Here is a 21,745-nt window from a genome sequence, read left to right as displayed (position 1 = left end):
GTACACTATGTTATAGCCTGGGGCAGTTGTAAGTCTGACAAAGGGATTGTAAATAAAGCATGCAGCTGCTAGCGCCTCTGGCTTGGGATCAACCAAGGCTCAAGTCCAAGGCATAGGTAAACTTAAAATAATTTAACCCTTTTTTACCAGGACATTGTGACTTAAAACAGACTATTAAAAGTAGCGGTGAGATAACCTTTTGTATGTGTAAATAGGTATGCCAAATATAAAATATGCATTATTGGATTTGTTTACAAATCAAAACTGACACAAATAAAATAAATTTTGAAAGATAATTCCATCTCCAGGCAACAGATCACACCTTTAAACTCCTTCTAAGAACTTTTGAAGCATTGTTAATGATCCATTTCTAGATAATACAGATAATACTACTTAAAATAAAATTGACAATGAATTAATAAGTCCTGAAATATAAATAAACATCTTTGACATAGAAAGTATTGTCTTCTACTTGAAAAAAAGTCAACAGCTAAAAAATTTTAAAAGGAAGAGGTAGCTTTACATGTAAAATATTTACCTTTCTTTTGATTTCAAACAGTTTGAATACTAGGTGCTCACAGATAATTAACATTATCCAAATAAGTAGTCATATTGTCATATTGATTTCAATGAGACCATCTACCACAGAAAGTTATGCACAAATGTATTACAGGAATGGGTCCAATATGCACTGCAAATAGAATTTTGTTATATATTACATTTCTTACTGCGTGTTGGCAGCTTAGGGTTGTCTATACCTAAATTTCTCATTTTTTAGATATGAAAGGCAACCTGTTATAAGTTGTTCAATAGACTATTTTTTTTTAATGTGTTGACATTAATAACCATTTAAGTCATTAGTTCACAAAGATCCAGGTATTCTTGATACTAAGTAAAGATGAGATGTGGGTGATATGTACTGTCTGCTAAACATTTAGCTGTTAATGTTCTGTAGCTTCCTGGGACACAAATTTAAACAGTTTATAGAGTACTTTTACTTATAGAACTGGTCACTGTTGTCATGTTTTGTGAGGAGTGGGATTCCGCTACTGTCAATGAGAACAGGACAAAGCATTTTTTTAATATAAAGAAATCGATCTGCTGGATATTCTGAATTCACAAATGTAGATATGATAGCTGAATTTAGATCCTGTGCAGATGGTGAATGTTGTCAGACGTTAAAGACAATAAATACAGAATCATGTTAACAGAGCACAAATGTTTTTCTTTAAAGGATTCTATCCATCTAAGCCTGGAAAATACTGTTTTCCGACTTCATTGAAGCCTGGTGTATTATCACTCTTTAATATTATACTACTGCACATTTTAAAAAAAAGGTGGGGTTTTTTTATTTATGATCATGTGAAATCTGTTACTTACTGAACTGTTATCGCTAAAAGCTTTTTCATTTCTTAAATTTTCTGGTGTCAAATTTCAAAATAATTTGAATACTACATAACAAAGGGAATGCATCCTATAAAATGCTTGTTCTGAAGCACTTGTTTTAATGATTAGTTTTATTCCATGATATCTTAAACCTGGTAAATAAATGTGCCTATATGCCTGAAGCCATATATTTATGAAAGAGTATAAAAACAAATACATGTGTGTGGATTTGTGTGTGTGCAGGTACACATACATCCACACACCCGCACAAACTTATGCATGCACATACTACGGGTCAAATATTTAAATTAAAACCTACGTACATATATCTTTTAGGAAAATGGTCAACAAAGAACAAAGGAAAAATGTCTTTGTCTTAAATCACTTATTTTTCTGAGAGCTAGCATTGTAGGGCTATGGTTTCTTTTGGTCTAAGGAAAGATTGCCATCTATTGGATGACCTTGGAAAAGAACGGGTTTTTACTATGTGCTCTGTAATTCATGAAAAATTGTAACGGAATTGAAGACTTTGAGCTTAAACTGTATACGTTACAATTCTGAAATGGTAGAAAAGCTGCTATCATTCCAAAACTGTGCTTTTGAATTCCAGATTGACTTACATTGTAACATATGAAGGCAATAAGTGTTTGCTTTAGAATGAACTAAATACTGAATGTGTGTATATACAGTAAGATTTGGTAGCAGTTTAAATGTTTGCAGAATATTGTATCCAAGTGTCTTTATTTATGTTTATTGGAATACAATGAAAGAGACTTAATCCAGCCATTAATATATTTATGGTATATTTTTCTTTCAAGATTTGGGAACTGAATGATGCTCCTCTCCTGAAAACAATATTTGCCCAGCTCTTACAGAGGGTTGCACTACATTACATTTCAAACAAAAATATCACTCGGCTTTGGTATAAATGTAATGCTTGCTTTTTTTTTTTTCTTTTCTTTTCTTTTTTTTTTTTTTTTATCTTTCAGCCCAAGAACTTGCCAGTCAAGATGAAAAACTTCTTCTAATGGAATCCAGCTTGAAAGCAACTCAAGAGCAGCTAAGTGAGCAAATAGCAGAAACAGTGCGCCAAGAACAGAACAGTAGAAAATCACAGACAGAGCTGAAGACCCTGAGAGAACATATTATAACTTCTGAAGAAGAAATTACTGATTACAAGTGAGTTACTGCTTTTTCAGTATTCAAGAAACAGAAGGCATTAAATTCAACAGTAAATCCTTTTAATATGTATTGTATTAATCATTTCACTCAGGTAAGATGTAGTGTAAATGTGTTATATAACTGTATTGAATCAACTATTTAATCTAAATGATTGATTAATGTATACTTTGAAATATATTCTACGTTTAAAAATTGACTGTTGAAAAAATACCATTATTAGTGGTCTGTTTTACTTTTCAAATTAGAGAGATTTGGTAGTGTTGAAGTAGAATAGTATGTGTAATTATTTATTACCTATCTATTAATGGTATTCTCATCTTCCTCTATTTAGAGACCAAAGGTTACATATGGGTCTTATTGTCTTTCTTTTTTTTTTAAAGAAGCTGCCTCTAAGCAAGACACTATCAAATTAAAGGAAATTCAGTGTTTGAACTTTTAGTCACAACAGCAAGGCAAATATGAGCTTGCTAACATAAACGGAAAAAACCCCGCATACTGTATACTATAAAAGTTTGCACTGAAAAAAATGCTTCTGCTTTTATCAGCCAAATTTAGTGTCTATTAGATTGAATGCTAACTCTCGGGATTTAATTAGAAAGTACCAATTTTCAACAATTCACTTTTATAAATTAGCTTAATGTTAACTATATTTTTATATTGAACCTGATTCATTATTGCAATTTTTCCAGATTTAGAATATGGTAAAAATTACTCCTTTCAGTTGATTCTTTTTGCATGCAGTTACTCTCCTCTTACTAAAGTCATGTTATGTTAAGCAATCACTAAGTATACAGACAGAATCTCAAGCTGTTTTGTAATAACACAAAGCATGATGAATACTTTGTACAAAATAGCTTGGTAGCAAAAGTAAGTTCATTCATCTGGTGGTGGGCTGAACATTTAAAGCTAGATGTTTTATCAGATTGATGGCAAGCATCAAAATCCATCTCAAAAATCTCCTCAGAGAGAAGGTTTGCTAAGTTCAGATGCAATAAACACTGTGTATCTAAAATCAAAATATGATAGTGTATGCTTAGTGTAAATGACTTCTAGACTAGAACTTCATCCTTTCTGTAGTTCAAATGTTTTTAGTTAATTTTTCTGCTGAGGGCTGGGAAAAGCTTCATGGAAAAAGCATTGTCTTCAGTAATGTTTCTTCATTTCTTTAAATAAAACAGCTTGGTGGTTTTCAACCTGTAGTTGTATCTCTAAAGATATTACTAGTACCTCTCTAGGGAGAACAGTGTCACTGATTTACTTTCCTAACCTATCTTGAGTCTTTTTGCCACAGTGGGTTTTCTTAACCGTTTCAAGTGATCTCTTGGTTACCAAAATACTATGTTATGCCAATTCTTGTAGATACTTCTTTAAAAATAAAACGGTTACAAACTTTTAGGACTACTGATTGTGGTAACTAAGTGTGAGATAGTGGGGGGGAGGGGGATTGAAACTCCCAGCTGTAACTGATCGATTGTGTGATGAAATACAGCTTTTGAGAGAATTTTGCAACAGTTCAGTGAAGTGAGTTTTGCTAATGTTGAAATAGAGGGCCAAATGATAATCATTAGAAGATTTTTCAGAGGATTTTTTTTATAGTTTTATGTTATACTTTGTATGAACAAATAAAACCTGCATGAATCTGTTAACATGCAAAAATTATTAACAAACCTACCTTTTCCTGTTCTATTTTCCATGTTTGTTCAGTGACTTTGGAAGTTTGTTACTTTAGTACGTAAGCATAATAAGCTTTGAGTTATGGGAAACTTTGCTTGGCTCTATAGATTATAAAAATTATTTTTTATTGACTGAGGTTATGTTTTAAACTGAAATATGTGATACCATTGCTTTTAAAAAGTACTCTGACTCATTAATGCAGGATGACAGTCCACAAGGTATTTGTTGAATCTGGCAAATTAAAAGTGCAGATATAAAGAAATAATTTTAGCAAAGTTGAAATAATAAAGCTAAAAACTGAACAAAAAAGTTGGAGATTTAAAATATTTAAATTCCTTTTTAAAACAACATCTTACTGTGTACCTGAAAACAGTCATGCAGTGACAGTTGGTATCATCTGCTCTGTTCTGCTCCTTGGGAGACAGAAAGAACAATGGATCTCTGTCCCCTGGGTCTTCTGGGGCAGAGAATGTCATAAGGGTTATGTTCAGTCACTATGAGGGGTTCTGCACATGTTGTAAAGTAGCATCCCTTTGGTGCTGACTTACTCAAAGTCATACAGTCCTGGACTTTACCTACCTCCCTACTTAGTTAATCTGGCAAATGCAGCTGGTATCAAGGCAAGAGCATAGGACCATAGAAAGAAAAATGCAGCTCAGCATAAAATGGTCAGTAAAAACTACACATAGAGCTGATATTCTGCTATAGCTCTTGCAAGGCTTTTGAGGGGGAAAGTCTATTTCTGTATGCTTTCATTTCCTTGTTGTGAAGTTGTATGTTAAAAGTTATTTTCCTGGAAGTGGTGAAAAAAGGAAATGGTTGACCAGGATTTAAAAACAATAAAAAGTCCATTATATTCATTGGTTTGCCAGAATAAAAAATTTTAGTTTTAAAATAGAATAAAAATGTTTTTGCTAATTTCACAGGATGCCTCAAATATATGTATTTCAGAGGGAAACAACTGGATGTTTTTAGAAGTCACAGCTTATATTATTGCATACTTATCCTGGATGAAATAAACCTTAGGTAACATTGCTGCACCCCCACCCCACCCCCTGCCCCCCCAATATAAGCCTGTTACACTTGAAAGATTTGTTCGGAATGTCCGGTGGGAACCTGGAAATCGTAATAATTTGTAGTATCGATTGTGTGAAGCTATGCAGCTGGGGCCTCTAGTGAATAGACAGGAATAGACATTTTATTGATTAACTTTTACAGTCATATTTTCAGGACTCTGCTGCAACATAATTTTCACTTCCCAGCTTTGTGCTGCTGCATCATGAAACTTGGATTCTTCTCTCTTAACATTTACCCACCTGAGAGAAACCGTATGGACTTGTCTTTTTTAAGCTGTGCTCTGCAGAAATGTATATTTGGCACAGTGAATTATTCTAAATTTCCTGTCTGCTGTCACAATATAATGGAAAATCTTCACAAGTGATGTTAGTAAGTATTGTGTAAGTTGAACCCTCCCCTCATCGCATACTAGAAGCTATTGTGTGACACCTTCAAGAAAATCTTATCCTTCTTTGTATTTTCATTTTTATTTTCTAAGTGGCTAGGTTTGTGGCAAAAGCAACCCACTTACATCCACACACACATTCCAGAAGTGCTTAAAGGAAAACCAGGACAACCCTCTAATGAAATAGGTGCTTTTATTAGTTAGTGGAATTTTAAAAGGAGAAGACAGAATGCTCCCCTGGAAACCTGAAATGAATTATCAGTAAAACCTGATCTGTTTTCAGGAGGGACATCCTGCATTAACTAAAGCTCTTTTAAAAATTACTGAGAGGGCGGGATTTCAGTATAATTACTAATAATTCATTTAAAAATATATGTATACGTACTGAAGTCTTAAATAGCAAAATCTTAGAAACCATAATTTTGCATTTCTGAAATTATTCATGTCCAGAAAAGAACAAAAATGGCACTGTGCCACTGTGCAAGGAACTGTTGCATATTTGCTGCTTTTTTTGAGTATGGATTATTTTCTACACTAGATATCTAAGCAATTTCTCTTTCATGCACATACACAATTACCAATGAAAATCCTGATCTGTTTTTCTTTATTTAGTGACTGTTTACTATTAGTTACTTTATGTGCTTACTTTCACTTGGACAGTGTTTTTAATATAAGTTTAATAATGTCTTTCACAAAATAGGCCAAATATTCACCACCACCATCACCACTGATGCTAATATGTTTTAAACCTCTGTCATCCCATTATTTTTTCTAAGTTATGCTAAAATTAACATCTTCTAATTATATGAATGTTTAAGGTAGTTGTGATCCTGTCCCCTTTTGCCCTTCCCCTCTCATCAGAGACATCACGGTGTGTATCCTATGGGGCTACAACTAAGGCAGAATTGCTCCCAGCCATTACAAAACCTTCACTTTGTTTACCATTGACAAACTTAATACTTGAATAATTCCTATTTTCTCTTAAAAAATCAGGAAGTGTGGAGACCTTTAAGGTAAGAATAACAGCATCAAAAAAAGAGGAAGAACAGCAGCTCCTCAAGGCCTCAGTGACCCCTTGACCTGCAATAGCCCCGGGAAAAGGAGAAATAGTCTCAACCAGGTAAAGAACTAGAAGATTTGAAGAAACAGGTAAGTTTCTTTTTATACATGGAAAAATAATGTATTATCTAGCAAGCTGAGTAAAGTAGTATCAGATCTTAATGGCTTTCTAGGCTTCAGTCTTTCAAACGTGTGAATGTCAGCAGTTTTGTGAAACCAATTACCTTATAAACATGTGAAAAGCTGTTCACAAACTTGCAAGATTGAAGATGGAAACTTTTTTAATATTAAGTATCTCTCATTGTTTTATTTTAAATTTGTGATGCTTAAATATAGAACTTAAGGAATGAATTATGATGTAAGCATTACAGGAAATAAGTGGATGAATATTTAGATTAATTAATGGAAATATAAATTAATGTCTGTGTGTGATTTAGATAAAAAAAGGGGAAGTGGTATTCCTTTTTCTGAATATTTGTGGAGATATTTAACGGAGATCAAAGTAGTAATTCAGGAAGTTTTATATGTTCTAGGTAGATAATCCCCTAAATGTTCAGGACTCCGTGAATAGCACATTTAATGCATTGTTAGATTTTATATTTAGTTTCTTCTTCCTTTTCTATTTTGACATATCCATGCTAAAGCTTCTTACACCCGTGATAACCTTTTCATTATGAATTAAGCAAGGTAAAGATTAAAATTTGTAAAAAGTTAAAAAACTTGAAATACTTTAAATATTTTAAGTGTTTACTTATATTAAATAGATTAATCACCATATATAACAAAGTTTCTCAAAGAATACAATTTTGACACTGCAGAAATTCAAGACTAGTTATAGTGCTTGAGGGTGATCAGAAAATTTTAAGGTTTACCATGACACAGCTGGAGGCTGGTTGGCTCTATTACTTTATCTGCTTCTTTCACAGAAATTGAAAATCTGAAAAAAATTAATAAGCTTGTGCTCTTTAGTCTAATTTTAGAGGACATAAAACTATAAACATAAAACTATAAAGCTAGAGATTAGAAGTCCACAAACTCTGTTTTCTAAATGTTACTGAAGAAATGAATATCCAAAGTTGACATTTGTGTTTATTGACTTTCACAGTACCTATGACTTAAATAAATAAATTTTATAACAACAACAATAATATAGGAGAAGACTGTCCAGGTATAGGGTATGATCCTATATATTTGTGTCTTTCCAGACACTATAGTTACTACTGGGAAAAGCTGAATTGATTGCAATGGAAATCTACCTGACAGTAAGCATTTGCAGTGGCAGATAAAATTATTTAAGAAAAGAGAACATAAAATTAAGAAAGACAGATGGACTCATAAGAGTGAAATACAAATAGTCTGAATCAGGATTGATTTCAACATAATGTGGTGGAGGAATCCCCATTTATTGATCAACTTTAAAGCCTATGCACAGCACTTAAAAAGATAAAGTAAGCAAGGTCAGATAATCAAAGCATTTAAATAGTAAAAACAGCAACTGCCACTGTAGACTGCTAAAATAAATCCATAATACAAATTGCTTTAGCAAAAAGTGGATGAGCAGCTGATCTTCCTATTGAACTTTTATACTGTTCAGTGACCACACTGGGAAAAGGATTGGGAGAAATGCCTTGAAGATCAATATTGAGTGAGATGTAGCAGGGATTCATTCTGAACATGAAAGAATTACAAGTAAGAGAGTAAAGATCTTGAGGAAATGTCATCAAGGAAGGACTGTTATTTTAAAATATCCCACATATTATTTGAACATGACATTAGTTGCTATTCTATTATGATTTCTGAGTATTGAAAGCTTATTAAATCAGAAAGCTATTGCAAAACATGAAAATAGGACAAAGAGAACTAATAATTTTAGTGAAATTACTTCTAAGAATTTAATAACTTCTGTCTTAAAAATAAGGAGACTTTTAAACATATTAATTAATATAATACCCAGTTAAGGGTGGTACTTTCTAGCATATGTATTCATTTTTTTTTTCTGAATATAAATGATAAACTAGACTATTTTACAGTTTCCTTTCTTTGTATCCTGTTGGGTTTTTTTGAGGTCAACATGCATCTATAATTAACATATTTAATATAAGTACTAGTTCTTTAAATCTGTTCTTAATAGTGTTTTCATAGGCATTTTTACTGTTTTGAAGAAATTAGAATGATCTATTGCAAGTGCTCCTAATTTCAATTCCTCCTAAACCTTTATAGGCTTTTAATTTTAAAATAGATGTTAAATATGTGCTATAGCTTCCATTTATACGTTAATTTTTCCAGCACTCCTTGAAAAGTATTTATGAGAAAGAAATACTAGATGTAGTAGTACTACAGTAGCTCATTGTTTCATTCTGTTGCATTCATTCACAGTGTTATTATATTATTGCATGAGAAATACTTCATTTTCATGGACATATTGCCCCTTTTAAATTCAAAATCCTGCTTTTATTATTTTTTACTGTAATCTTCCTTCCATTTCAAGTTCACTGCCCTACTTATAAAAAAGATGTTATAGCTAGAAAGTAGTAATTCAAGGTTTGAAGGTATTTGTATTTCAAATAATAGAAAAGTAATAATTTAAACTGGAGTTTCAAGGATACACAAAATACTTCTCTTAACATATAAGTAAAGACCACATTCATGTTTTCTTTGAAGACCTTATTCGACAAAATATGTTAGAGGAACTGATTCCCAAAATCATAAAGTTTGTTCAATATGGTAACTGTACAATACACTGTCTTGTAATGAACAGTTATTTACAACTAATATTGGCTTTGGATTTGCTGTATGAATAGCTGATTACAGCAATTTCAATGGCAAAATTGTGAAACAATATTCATAGTTGTCAGAGAAAGGTCAGATTATTTGCATTCATTAGGAACTTGGAGGGCCATACAGCATGCTTTTCCTTTGGGATGCTTATAGTTATTGATTTGTATACAGCTGTAGGAAAAATTAATTAGAATTATAGTTCACTTTACCACTGGAGGCTGTATATTAATAATTATAACAACAACAACAACAACCAAAAAGTTCTACTTCAAAAAAATTAGAGCAAGCAAATTAAATAATTGTAATTTTTTAAAATTAAAATTGTTACATTTAACTTATTTAAAATAATTTCTTTTGAATAGCCTGAGGAAATCCCTTAGAGAACTTTTGTTAATAGTCACAATACTTTAATTTGCACAAAAATGCATAAGCATTACTGTGACATAAAGTATTCAAAACTTTTTTGAGTGATCTTTAAAGATGCTTATAAACACAGAAAACAATTATATAGCAAACCTTTCTTGTATAACTGCATGATTACTAACTTCAAAATTGAATTTAAGCTTACAAATAATCCTGTGCTAATAAGTTAATTTACAGTTGTACTCTACTTATTAAAGACCTTTCAAGACCAAGAACTATATAAAATAATACAGAAATGTTATAGCCATTGCTGACTGCTAGCTCCTTAAGTCTGAAAAATGAGTAGTGTCTTCAAAAAAGTATACATGGAACCATGCCAACAATGTGAGACCAGGAAAAGCAAATTGTCAGTGTGAGATAAAACTTTGTTGAAATGAAGAGAGAGGTGGAGAATTTAAGATTTACACATAGCGATGATGTTCAGATGGTATGCATTGATGCATTTGAAATCTTGTTTGTATTATATTGAGAAATACTGTACATGATTAGTGCATATTTCTGTGAACTTTTAACACTTCAGATGGATTAGAATGTCTTATTTTGATCATATCCATATTGTTCATTGTGATAAGATTAGGTCCTGAGTCATTAAAAAATGTTTGGCTTACTTCCATTACATTCAAGCATACCTTAAGCAGAAAAATATAGAATACAGTTTTCCATATTGTGCATATATAACACATGTTTGAGATTAATCAAATCATAGTCACCTCTAATTAACAGCAGGGAGCAATTCCAACATGGGACAGAGCCAAATGATGAAGAAATGAAGCATATATTTAAAAGATGCAGCATACTAAGAAAAGAAAAATACATTATGATTACCTTAAGAATACTGAAAAGTTTTTAAACCTGTGGTTTTGTGCGTGTGATTAATACAAACTGACAAGTACCCAAGTTTTGTGTTGCTTTGTTTTTTAACTTGGAAAAAGTTTTTAGAGCTAAACAGTTTTGTAGGTAAATATAAAGTATTCTTTCAAAGTCCAAAGTTAAGCTTTTTCTCTTCAACCTCCACAATTACTAGATTTACAAAAAAAAAAAAAAAAAAAAAGACTTTTGCAACTTCAGATCAGAAGTTTTTGTTACAGCTTATGAAAATATCTTATTTGTAAACTAAAATTCTATCATTTACTTTGGTCCTTGCTTAGTGTTGCAGGAAAGGGAATGATGAAGGAATTGATCAAAGACATACATCGAGGTATGTTGTCTGCAAGACTTTCCTCCTGTGTTGTTGGAGAAGGAAGTTGTACAGTTGATGAAGAAGAAAACCCTAGGAAAAAAAATAATAAAGTGTCATGTGATGAAGCAGTTGAATGCTGAGCTGCAGAACTAGATATTTTTGTGGCCTCTCCCACAGAAGTCAAGCAAGATTCTTCATATAAACTTTTCTAAATATCTAATCTGAGATTCCACAATCTTATCTGTAGCAGGCTGAACTTTCCCAAGTACAACTGTAGCCAATAATGATATGCTCTGAATGGTTAAAGGTCTTTACAAAGAAGTATTAACAAAAGGTATCAGAAGACAAGGTTCAGTCCTGTCCTTTGTCTGACTGGGGATTTGAGCCAAGGTCATCTACATTGCAGGGGAAGACAGTAGTGCCTGAGCACATACAAGTTTTCCTGTCTGTCTTTGATGGAACAACTGCTAAAATTGCCTACAAAAAGGGAAAGACTGCAATAAAGACAGAGTGCCATCCCTCTCAGAATAATATGGAATGAGGCTCATTCAAACTGCTTCAAAATAAAAGAGAAATTAATCTGTGTTCTCCCATATCACAAATAAGCATACTAATAGAAAGTAATTTCACATTTTATTTGTACTATATGTGAGCATCCTTATCTTCTTCTACTCCATGTCCCAAAATCTGTTTGCTTCAACTGCCTACCTGTAAAATGATAATAAAGCTATATTCTCACATTATGAGATGCTGATATTTATGAAACACTCAGACACCACTGTGCTGAAAATCCATGGTTATATTTATACTTTCCTTTTAGTTGTGTAAGTACATGAGCCCTGTCTCTTAGTTCAAATCCTGTAAGCTGGTGCATATTGACATTGTCTGTAGGGTTGCAGATTCAGAATTTGCCACTGAATGGACTAGAAGTTTGTTCCAGAATCTTGTTTTGGACTTAACTAGTTTGTACAGTGTGCATGACCAAGGAATTAAACAAAAATAAAAGAATAAAAATGTGAATGAATATGAAGGCTTTAGAAAATCATGTAGAGAAGTTTATGAGCCAAGATATTTTTTTATTCAGGTAAGCACTTGAGTATTGTACTTTGAACACTGAAAGATAAATAATAAGGAATCAAAATGCTGAACTATCCAAGCCCTAAGTGATAAAAAGTCATTGTTATAAGCTGGATGTTTAAAGGAAGGGATAATATCAAGTGATAAAGTTACAAATGTGTAAATACGCATAGGTTAGGCAGAAATTAAGATACCTGGCATACTTAATTCTGATGTATGGTGAATGCTGAATATTTGTCCTTGCCACAGTGATTATTTTTTTAGAAGTAAAATCAGCATCAGAACTGGCTCCCAAATCAAATAGATTTCAGGAGGTACCCAGCCTAAAAAGTAAAATTAGATTCACCACTTTCATATGGATGCTTTTCAAAAGAAACAGCTGCGAAGGGATTCCCTGCTTGATGTGTTGTGTTGTCTGACTTGATGAGGTCAGACAGAGATTTGGCAGGCAGACACTTTATCTAGCAGGAAAGTAATTTTTGTCATTTTTGGCCACCTTGTGCCAACCAAGCTAAAATGTGCTGAAACTACATAGGTCTGTCTGAAAAATTATCTTAATTTTGTATTTCCAAGGCAGCAAAAGCCATAACAAGGCACTGCCCTTCTCCAAGACATTAGAACTTTTCAACAGAATAGATACAAAAATTTTAAGATAAATTATCTCTCTCTCTCCATACACACACATATATTTGTTAATATCATTCTTAGAAATAACCATACTCTTTTTGTTTGCACTTTCCAACATAATTTGGCCTTGAGCAAAAAGTCAACAAGAAAAATTTCAGTCCAAACAGATGAAGTTGGGCAAAGCTCTAGGCAACTGAAAACCTTGCCTAAAAATAGAAAACTTTATATAGGCAGCAGAACGATATACCACCATAATAGCATCATGCCAATAGATGAAGATAGAACAAATGAATTTCTTGTTGACATCATCTTGCTGAAACTGATGAGAGTATGCAAGAGCTTTTTGGCTCATAGACATCAAATGGAACTTTGAAAATAACAAACACTAATGAAAGAAACCTAACCTAGACATAGTCTTAATACTCCCTTGCCTATAATTTTCAAAGCTGTATTTTATATTAGTTCTTTAAGGATAAGCATCAGGAATATCATGCAAATATTCAAAAGACTTTTTTAAAGCAAGGGAAGCATCTTGTTCTTTTTCCTGAATTCTTTAAAATTTGTACTCAGAGATTTCTAAGGAATGGACTTTAAATTGCCATATGTTGTTATCATCAATAAAAGCTGTAACAGGCAGCACCACCTTCTAAAACCAAGAGGAGGCTTAAGAGGAGGCTGTGGTTCTGTGTGATTTAAGTTTTGATTTTGATTTATTTACGTTCATTTGGGGTTTCCTTTAAGTTGGATATTTCAGTTATCAGAGCTCACAGTGGCAAAATATGTTATTTTCCTAAGTCTAGTAACTGCTAGGATTACATCAGGATCCTTCTTAAGGCCTCTAAAAGCCTTTTTGCCTCAAAAAACCCACTAGAATATTTTGAAGTAGAAACTTTTATCATAGCATATTACAATATTAAGTTGATCCTTGTCATTATAGATTTCTCACCAAACTTGAATGTTCTGTGGTAAACACTATTGTTGACTACTGTTAGTAGTCGCTTCAGTTCCTACCAAGTATGAGTATAACTTGTTTGCATGGCTTTGGGTTTTTTCTTTGCAGCTATGAAGCAAAATTTGATCAGTGGATCTTCTGGCCAACAATTTTCTTATGCAGAGTTGTAAGATTTGCTATTTTAAATCTAACCAAAGGTTTATTTAGCTAAACAATCTGTCAGATAAATCTCTAAAAGGAAAAATGCCTTTTGGTGTTTTTAGAATTTCAGTAGTTTTTTTTCTTTGCTTCTGACTACGGTTGACCATGATGTTCATTCATCATTTACCATTTTGGATGAGAACCCCTTTCATCTGTAACTGTCTCTCTAACTGACTATTAACACTTGGCTTCCAGAAATGTCAGCTCCCCATGGATCAATAAATCCACATAACAGTAAATTTTCTGTTTTTTTCATTCTTAGCGGAAAACAGTACTTCATAGTTCTTCCACTTTGCCTGCTGGCAGTTTTAAGTATAATTACCAGAAGTTTTTTGGTAACAGTGACTTGTTGAGGAATAATAAAGAATTTACATTTACTTCCCAAGAACTGATAGCGGATGCTGACCACAACAGCTCACAGTCACTTCCTCATGTATTTTTGTAGTGGTTTTACCCCGTCTGGCAACCAAGCACCACGCAGCTGCTCACCCACTCCCCCCTCACCCAGAGGGATGGGGAGGGGAATCGGAAAGGAATGTAAAACTCAGGGGTTGAGATAAGAACAATTCAATAGGTAAAGCAAAAGCTGTGCATGCAAGCAAAGCAAAGCAAGAAATTAATTCACCACTTCCCATGGGCAGGCAGGTGCTCAGCCATCCCCAGGGAAGCCACGCTCCATCGCACGTAATGGTTACTTGGGAAGACAAACACCATAATGCTAGATGTCCCCCCCCTTCCTTCTTCTTCCCCTTGGCTTATATATACTCAGCATGACATAAGGTATGGGATATCCCCTTGGCTAGTTCGGGTCACCTGTTCTGGCTGTGTCCCCTTCCAATGTCCCATGCTCCTCCAGCCCTCTCGCTGGCAGGGCCTGAGAAACTGAAAAGTCCTGAGTATAAACATCACCCAGCAACAATCAAACCTATCAGTATATTATCAGCATTGCTCTCACACCAAATCCAAAACACAGCACTGCACCAGCTACTAAGAATATTAACTCTATCCCAGCTGAAACCAGAACAATTCTCCTACTTCACTGGAAGCATTTTTCCTGTAGGTTGCTTACCTTTCCCATCTCTCTAATATTTTTTTCCTGAAAAAGCTATCAAGTGTGACTATTATTTTAATCAGAGGCATCTCGCTGATCTGCCAGATGTTAGTTGTTTTTTCCTCATCCTTTTCTTTCAGTGCTTCTAAAAATTGGTCTGTGCGTTATAACCATTTGACAGCTGTTTCCACACTGAGATTTGCATCTAGTATTTTTTGGCATTTCTGAAACATAAGTTTGATGAGCTATTTGCAACTCACTCTATAAATTTCTGGCATTACCTGTTTGTGTGACAATTGTACCACTGACCAATGTAAGCAATATTTGTCATAGTAGCTAAATCAGCTTTCTCCTTGTTTCATAAGGAGAAATACATGCAGGTAGGCAACATCAAATGTTTAACAGAAGTGGCTTAGCACTTTCCTATACTCAGTGATACTGTGATTGCTTACGTTCTACAAGATGTGTCGTCATGATAGTAGACTAATTAGTAAAGCTAAATCCAGAAAGAGAAAGGTAGCCTACAGTATTCATTAGATAATAGCCTTTCTGAAACCTAAGCTAACTTTTAACAAAACTATATTTTGTTTTGTAGCTGTTGGCTCTGTGGTATTTGGAGACAAACTATTTCTTCTCAGGGTATTTAAGTGTATTTTTTTTACACTATATGGCTATTCTTACAAGTTGAACAAGCTATGTATTTCCTTGCAAGCTAGGAAATATTCTAACAAGATTCAGCCAGCCCCTGAAGCATGCTTTTAAAAAGTTCCTTTTTTAGGTATGTTTAGGAAAAGACATTGGTAATGTGTTCAGATATGACTATCAATCCTCCATTATGACAATTTTAAAAATAAATGCCTAACTTGACAAAAATTTCATGCATTTCTGGAAAGAGTATTTGGAAGGGTAATCACCAGGTAATCACAAGTGAGTAATGAAGAATACAAAATACTTGTTTTCTTGAGAATAACTCCTTTAAGAATTTTTTTCCCAAATATATCCCACAATTATTCTCTTATTTCCATGCACCTGCATATTTTTCAGTCCATGGGACTCTGCTAAGGATCTTGTTACTCTGAAAAGTGAGGTGGGTTTGTATAAAGACACATAAGGTTGATCCTTAGTTTCCAACACGGATACCTACAAGATTAGAAGCATGTCAGGGAACTCACCTTAGTTACACAGTAAGGAACTGTTTCTGCTGATATATTTGCTTAACATCTATTAAGTATTTCCGAATAAATAACCTTCTGTAGTTTTCTTTTGCAGTTGCTTTTTCAAGTATGGGACTAAAACAATATATAGGAAGGCAAATAACAATTCAGTAAGTTTATCATAACATATATTAACCATTTTTTACAGATAATTGAAAATATTCACTCATAGACCTAATATTTGTTTGTTTCTTACTTTAGTCTCTGTAAGAAGAGCAACACAGTGTCTGCTCTCTGAATAGGATACATCTTTATCATTAAAATAGTCCAAGAAGTGGGAAGGACATATCCCTTTCAGAAGTATTGAGATATTTCATCTAATTCTGCTGTCCCTTTTTGCTTGGGCACAGTAAGAAATTGATGCTGACTTCTACTTTAAGGAAGTGGTAAGCCTTCAGACTTGTGGGAAAAGCATTTCTGGAGATTATTTTGAAGTAATCTTTGCCAGAAAAAAAGTGATCAGAAATCTGAGATGAGCACACAGTTTATCAGGAAAAATACAGTTCATCGGTGTTAAGTTACAGATTTAGAGAGAACAGCCCAGATTTTGAAAAGTTATGACATGTTGTTTGCCTGTAGATTTAACTGACACAACACTATTTTGTTACAGAAGGTAATCAGTGTCATCTAGATGAGTTGGGACCCAGGGATTTGTTCAGTTGGGACTTATTTCTGAAGTAACTCCCTAAAATTATAGGAACTGTAAGTTTGATCTGAATTACTTGTCTTTGAGTTTCTTCCTCTTCAGATCCTTGATGTCCACTGGGCAAAATTGAATATGGTTTCCTACACCAGGCCATCCAAGCTGAATTTTATGGTCATCTGGACCTGCTTAACTTGCTTACATGGGCTACAAGACTGTAGGTGGAGAAGAAGAAGTAGCTTTTGTTGGTGCCAAAGTGGATGACTTCATGTCTTATCTTGCTCTATGCAGAATCAACAGAATTTGGGGATAAAGATAAAAATAATTTTCCAAATCTATGAACTAAAGTTACTGTGAAAGCAGCACTGTTCCATGGAAACCTTAAAAAATGAAATTGTTTTGTTTAGCCATGATTTTTCTGGGAAAAACAATAATTATTTATAATCCAGATCAGCTGATGGTGCTCATTAACACTCCTAATTCTTAAATACACTTTCCAGATTACATAACACATAAAGTATATAAAAAGTTGGAAAAATCTTTTTCTTTCTACTGCTGGGAAAGGGATTTGCTTCATCCCATTTTGAATTTGTATCACTTAGTGCGTTGAAATCTCTAAAAATGTGAATTTTTCAAAGTTTGTAATTGTTATTCTACTCAGTTCTGCTACTTTCAGAAACTCTTCAAGAAAGTGACAAATTAATCTTTAAAGCCCTCACTCCTATAAATATCTGTCTGCCCAATATGTAGTGTTAATAATTTATAAGTTTTAGTAATGCATAAAGGCATAAAATATTAGTACAAAAACTTAAGAAGAAAAATACATGAAGTAATATTTTGTTTTAGGAAACATTACACTGTGGGAAATTTGCAATAGTGTTGTTGAAAAATACCATTTGCACTTACCTTTTGGTCATTAAAAGACAATTCTAATGCTTCATGACATTCTGTGACCCTTCTATAGAACTTCACAATTACCTTCAGTTTGGACTGAGGCAAATAGCTGCATTATTTAATACCTAATGTTATTCCTGGCTGAAAAAAGTCTACAGATTTTGAACAATGCATGAATAATAGTTGTGCTAATAACAACATCTAACTCTTATCTAGCACTTTACATTCAGAGATTTCTTATTTTGCAAAAGTTCTGTAATTTAATTTAAATTTTTTAAAAATACTAAGATTTCATATATATTTGTGTGTATTTATATATGGATTTTTTTCAGGATAAATTGGATTTTAAATAAATAAGGATTTTGAAACAAAAGTAAGTGAGGTATCTTGTCTTGGTTATCAGCAAAGATAAAGAAAATTAATATGATTTGAGTAAAAGGACATATAGAAGACCAAGTTATAACAGAAAGTAAATGATCATGTGAATTCATGGAGCCAGCTACTCCACAGCAACTCTGTGTATGAACTGAGAGTCTATGGGAAAAAAATGCAACTACTTGTTTTGGTTTTCTTTCAGTGAAAAAAGGAATAGCTTAACTCCTGTTTACTGAAGGGAAAACAATGCACCCAATTTACAAAATTTGCATTCCATCTTACTCCACCATAATTTTCTTGCCTGCTCTGGAGATTTGAGTTAAATTCATTTTCTATTGAAAAGGTCATGTAAACTGCAGGAAAACTAGTTGTTTCTGCCTCCCCCTTTCTTGCATATGCATTTATAGAGACGAATTACTTTTTGTTTGTTTATTTGTTGTTTATTTTTACTTTTAACTTGACACAGCTGTGTAAAAAAAAAAAGTAGTTTGCTCATAATTTTCATCTCTGTAATTAATAAGCAGAGATGAAAAGGATTGAGATCAGTTGAAGAATATAATAAAATGTTTGTTTAAATTGGATACTTCTAGGAGAAGAAATAAAGATTTGGCAGGAATGAAAGCTTTTCCATCTACATTGTACCATATAATCTAAACTGCTTTTAAGCTTAAAAAGCATGCAAATCACATGGCAAAACTGTAAGAAGGGATCAGCCAGACACAGAAAAAACACTGCCATGTACAGCAGTAGCTTTTAGAAGAGCAGTCTCAGCTCAAAATTCTCCAGCGGCACTGTGGCACAGTGGAAAAACTGATAAAATACACAGTACTCAGGTAATAGCCTTGGTACAGTATATGAAATTGAAGCTTAGTTTTTGAAGTAATATAAGTAAATGTTCTTGGATGATTTTTCCACTGGATAAGGAAATATGATTTAAATAACATTAGCTGTAAAATTCACTTTCAACACAAACATGAGAAGTATTGCTGAAAATATTTAGTTAATATAAAACAATGTTCTTTCTTTTTAAACTCTTGTGGGTGGGATTCATCCTGTCTAACTTTGTGTGTCTACAGTGTGGGTGGGAATATGTGAGGGAGGTGTCTAAGTTCTTAGTATGGTCATTGGAGAAATAATCGATTCAGTGAGTGGCATCAAGGGCTGAATAAACACTCAGCCAATCAAATACTAAAGTCTGTTTTCAGATGAGCCAAAAATCTCTCCAGACAACCATATGATCAGGCCTCCACTCAGTGCAATGGAAGTGTAGTTATGAAGTCACACATTATTATCTAAGTGCAGATGTCTAAATTTAGAAGAGAATAATCTGATCAGTTACCTTTTCCCCGCAATTCATTAAATGATACAGAATTATTTTGTTAATTTCTCTATTTTGGCTCTAATAAATGTACTAATTATTTCACAGATGTAAATACGAGTCATTGTTTTGAATAGTATCTCATATATAAAGATAAGGACTTACAAGGGAATGATTTATGGCAGAGAGAAAAAAGTTAAAATAATGTGTCTGACTTTTATTGTTTATGTTTAAGCTGATTTGTTCTTTTGGAGTATGGGTTTGTTTGTTCCTGTCTGGTTTTTTTTGTTGTGGTGATTTGTTTGTTTGGTTGTTTTGGGTTTTTTTTGTGGGATTTGTTTGTTTGGTTGGTTGGTTTTAATGGAAAAATAAGGATGGGAGAATGTGCATAGATGAGCAAAGTGGGAAAACCAAAACAATTAGTAGAATAATTAATACACTTTTTCTACTCTGCTGTTACTGAAAGGGGCCAATGGAGATGGATTATTTACTGTATTGTTTCACTAAAGTAGTATATTAATTCTAGAGCACTATAAGCTTTCAACAGAAAGAATATAATAAAATTTATTCAACTGAAATTTGTTGCCACCTGTGGTCTCTATGATAGCAAAATGTTTCCATGGAAAACATTTAAACATTCGGGGGGAGGGGGAAGAAAAAAAGTTACTGTTTGAAAAAACCAAAATGTTTTCGTTTGTAAAAGTTTCATTACGTACAAGTTCTCTGGAAATCATAGTTGAAGAAATACTACACACAATTCGGATTACAGTTTTAACTTAGTTTTATGATAATTTTTTTGCATTTCCAGTATTTTAAACATATGTCATTAAGGTATAAAAATGAATTTTAAATATAGTAAAATGCTAGTCATTTGCTTGAATAAATATTTTTTAATAAGGTGATTGGAGAGCATAGAAAGATTTAATGTAAAGATATATATGCCTTGAAAATTCAATCAAGCAATTGTAATAGTTACTCATGGTAAAGCTATGATTATCGATGTATCATAACATATTTTTTTTTAATGAATATTGATTTGATAGAGGCAAATTGCTACTGGGAGCAACTGGTTCTGAATTAGTTCCCAAGCTAAGTAACTTGGGAAGTCACAGTCCAGGGTTCATCTTTCTGAAGATTTTATTTATTATCTTTACTTATGTAAAGAGTTCATTAGAAAGAATTTTACATTGAAATATGGTAACTTTTTAGCCTCCTTTAATGCAGTCATGCAAGTTTTTAACTACCAGACATAAAACTGCTTAATTCTGCAGATATTAATGGATTCATATGTTATAAAGCCAGAAGAACACTATAATCGACTCTCATATTGTGGCAAAATGCAGCCCACAGGACTTCAGTGAGTGAAGTAGTAACTCCTGTCTAAGTAAATGGGATTAAAATGGAATGTATTAAAGCATACATTTTTTTAATACAATCTTGACTTTAAATAGTGAGTGTTACAGAATTAATGACAAACCTTCATAGGTTGCCTCAATAAAAATAGCTTTTGAAAATGCGCAGCATGTTGATTTTGTCTTGTTTTAGCCTCCTATTCAGAATGTCATATGGAGCCTAATACAGAGTCAAATTATCGTATTTTGTTATCTTTATCAATAATATTTGAAATCTCATAAAACCAATACAGGAGATAGTAGGACAAGATGTGTTTACAGTACACCCACTGTAATTTGTATTAATTATATTAGTGTACATTTGATCTTCGTAACTACAATTAATGCAAATTAGTATGGATTTATGATATCAGCTCTTCTGATAATTTGACTGGACTAGATAAGTAACTGCCAGGGCAGAATTTTTTGAATCACATTGTAAAATCCTAAGAAGTATTAGCAGAGAATTAGAACATGATTAGAGCATTAGTTTCTGCTTTTTAAAAAATCTTACAAGGCTTCCAAGACTACACAACTTAAAAAGTGTCTAGAAATTTTAGTCTAATAGTGCTTTAGAAATTTTTAGGTATGGTCTACATAGGTAAGTTAAAATATATCTATACCTCTATGGTTGCAATCACTTTTATCCTAAGCCAAGATACTGTCTATTCCATTGGTACTTTTGACTTCTTTAATTCCCTTTTTTTTTTTTTTTTTTCCTGGGGGGGGGGGGGAGGGGGGAGGGGGATCTATATAACGCTATTGACCAAATTATAGAAAATGTAGTTATATTCAAGTGCTTTGAATGAATTGCATCCTATTATTTCATTTTTTGTGAGATTTCTTCTTGTAAGACAC

General features: G+C 33.0%; 1 long non-coding RNA gene across 1 annotated transcript; it reads left to right on the top strand.

Moving 5' to 3' along the window:
- The first annotated feature begins 1,232 nt into the window (after window positions 1-1,232).
- LOC130146361 (uncharacterized) lies at window positions 1,233-11,855 on the top strand. The gene is made up of 4 exons (XR_008820875.1): window positions 1,233-1,337; window positions 2,376-2,565; window positions 6,698-6,853; window positions 11,113-11,855. It is a non-coding gene; the product is annotated as an uncharacterized LOC130146361 (long non-coding RNA).
- The last annotated feature ends 9,890 nt before the right edge of the window (window positions 11,856-21,745 follow it).

The sequence above is a fragment of the Falco biarmicus genome, chromosome 3, assembly GCF_023638135.1.
Source record: "Falco biarmicus isolate bFalBia1 chromosome 3, bFalBia1.pri, whole genome shotgun sequence".
NCBI classification, from domain to species: Eukaryota; Metazoa; Chordata; class Aves; order Falconiformes; family Falconidae; genus Falco; species Falco biarmicus.
Note: the sequence above shows the minus strand (reverse complement) of the source record. Positions and strands in the feature narration are given on the sequence as shown.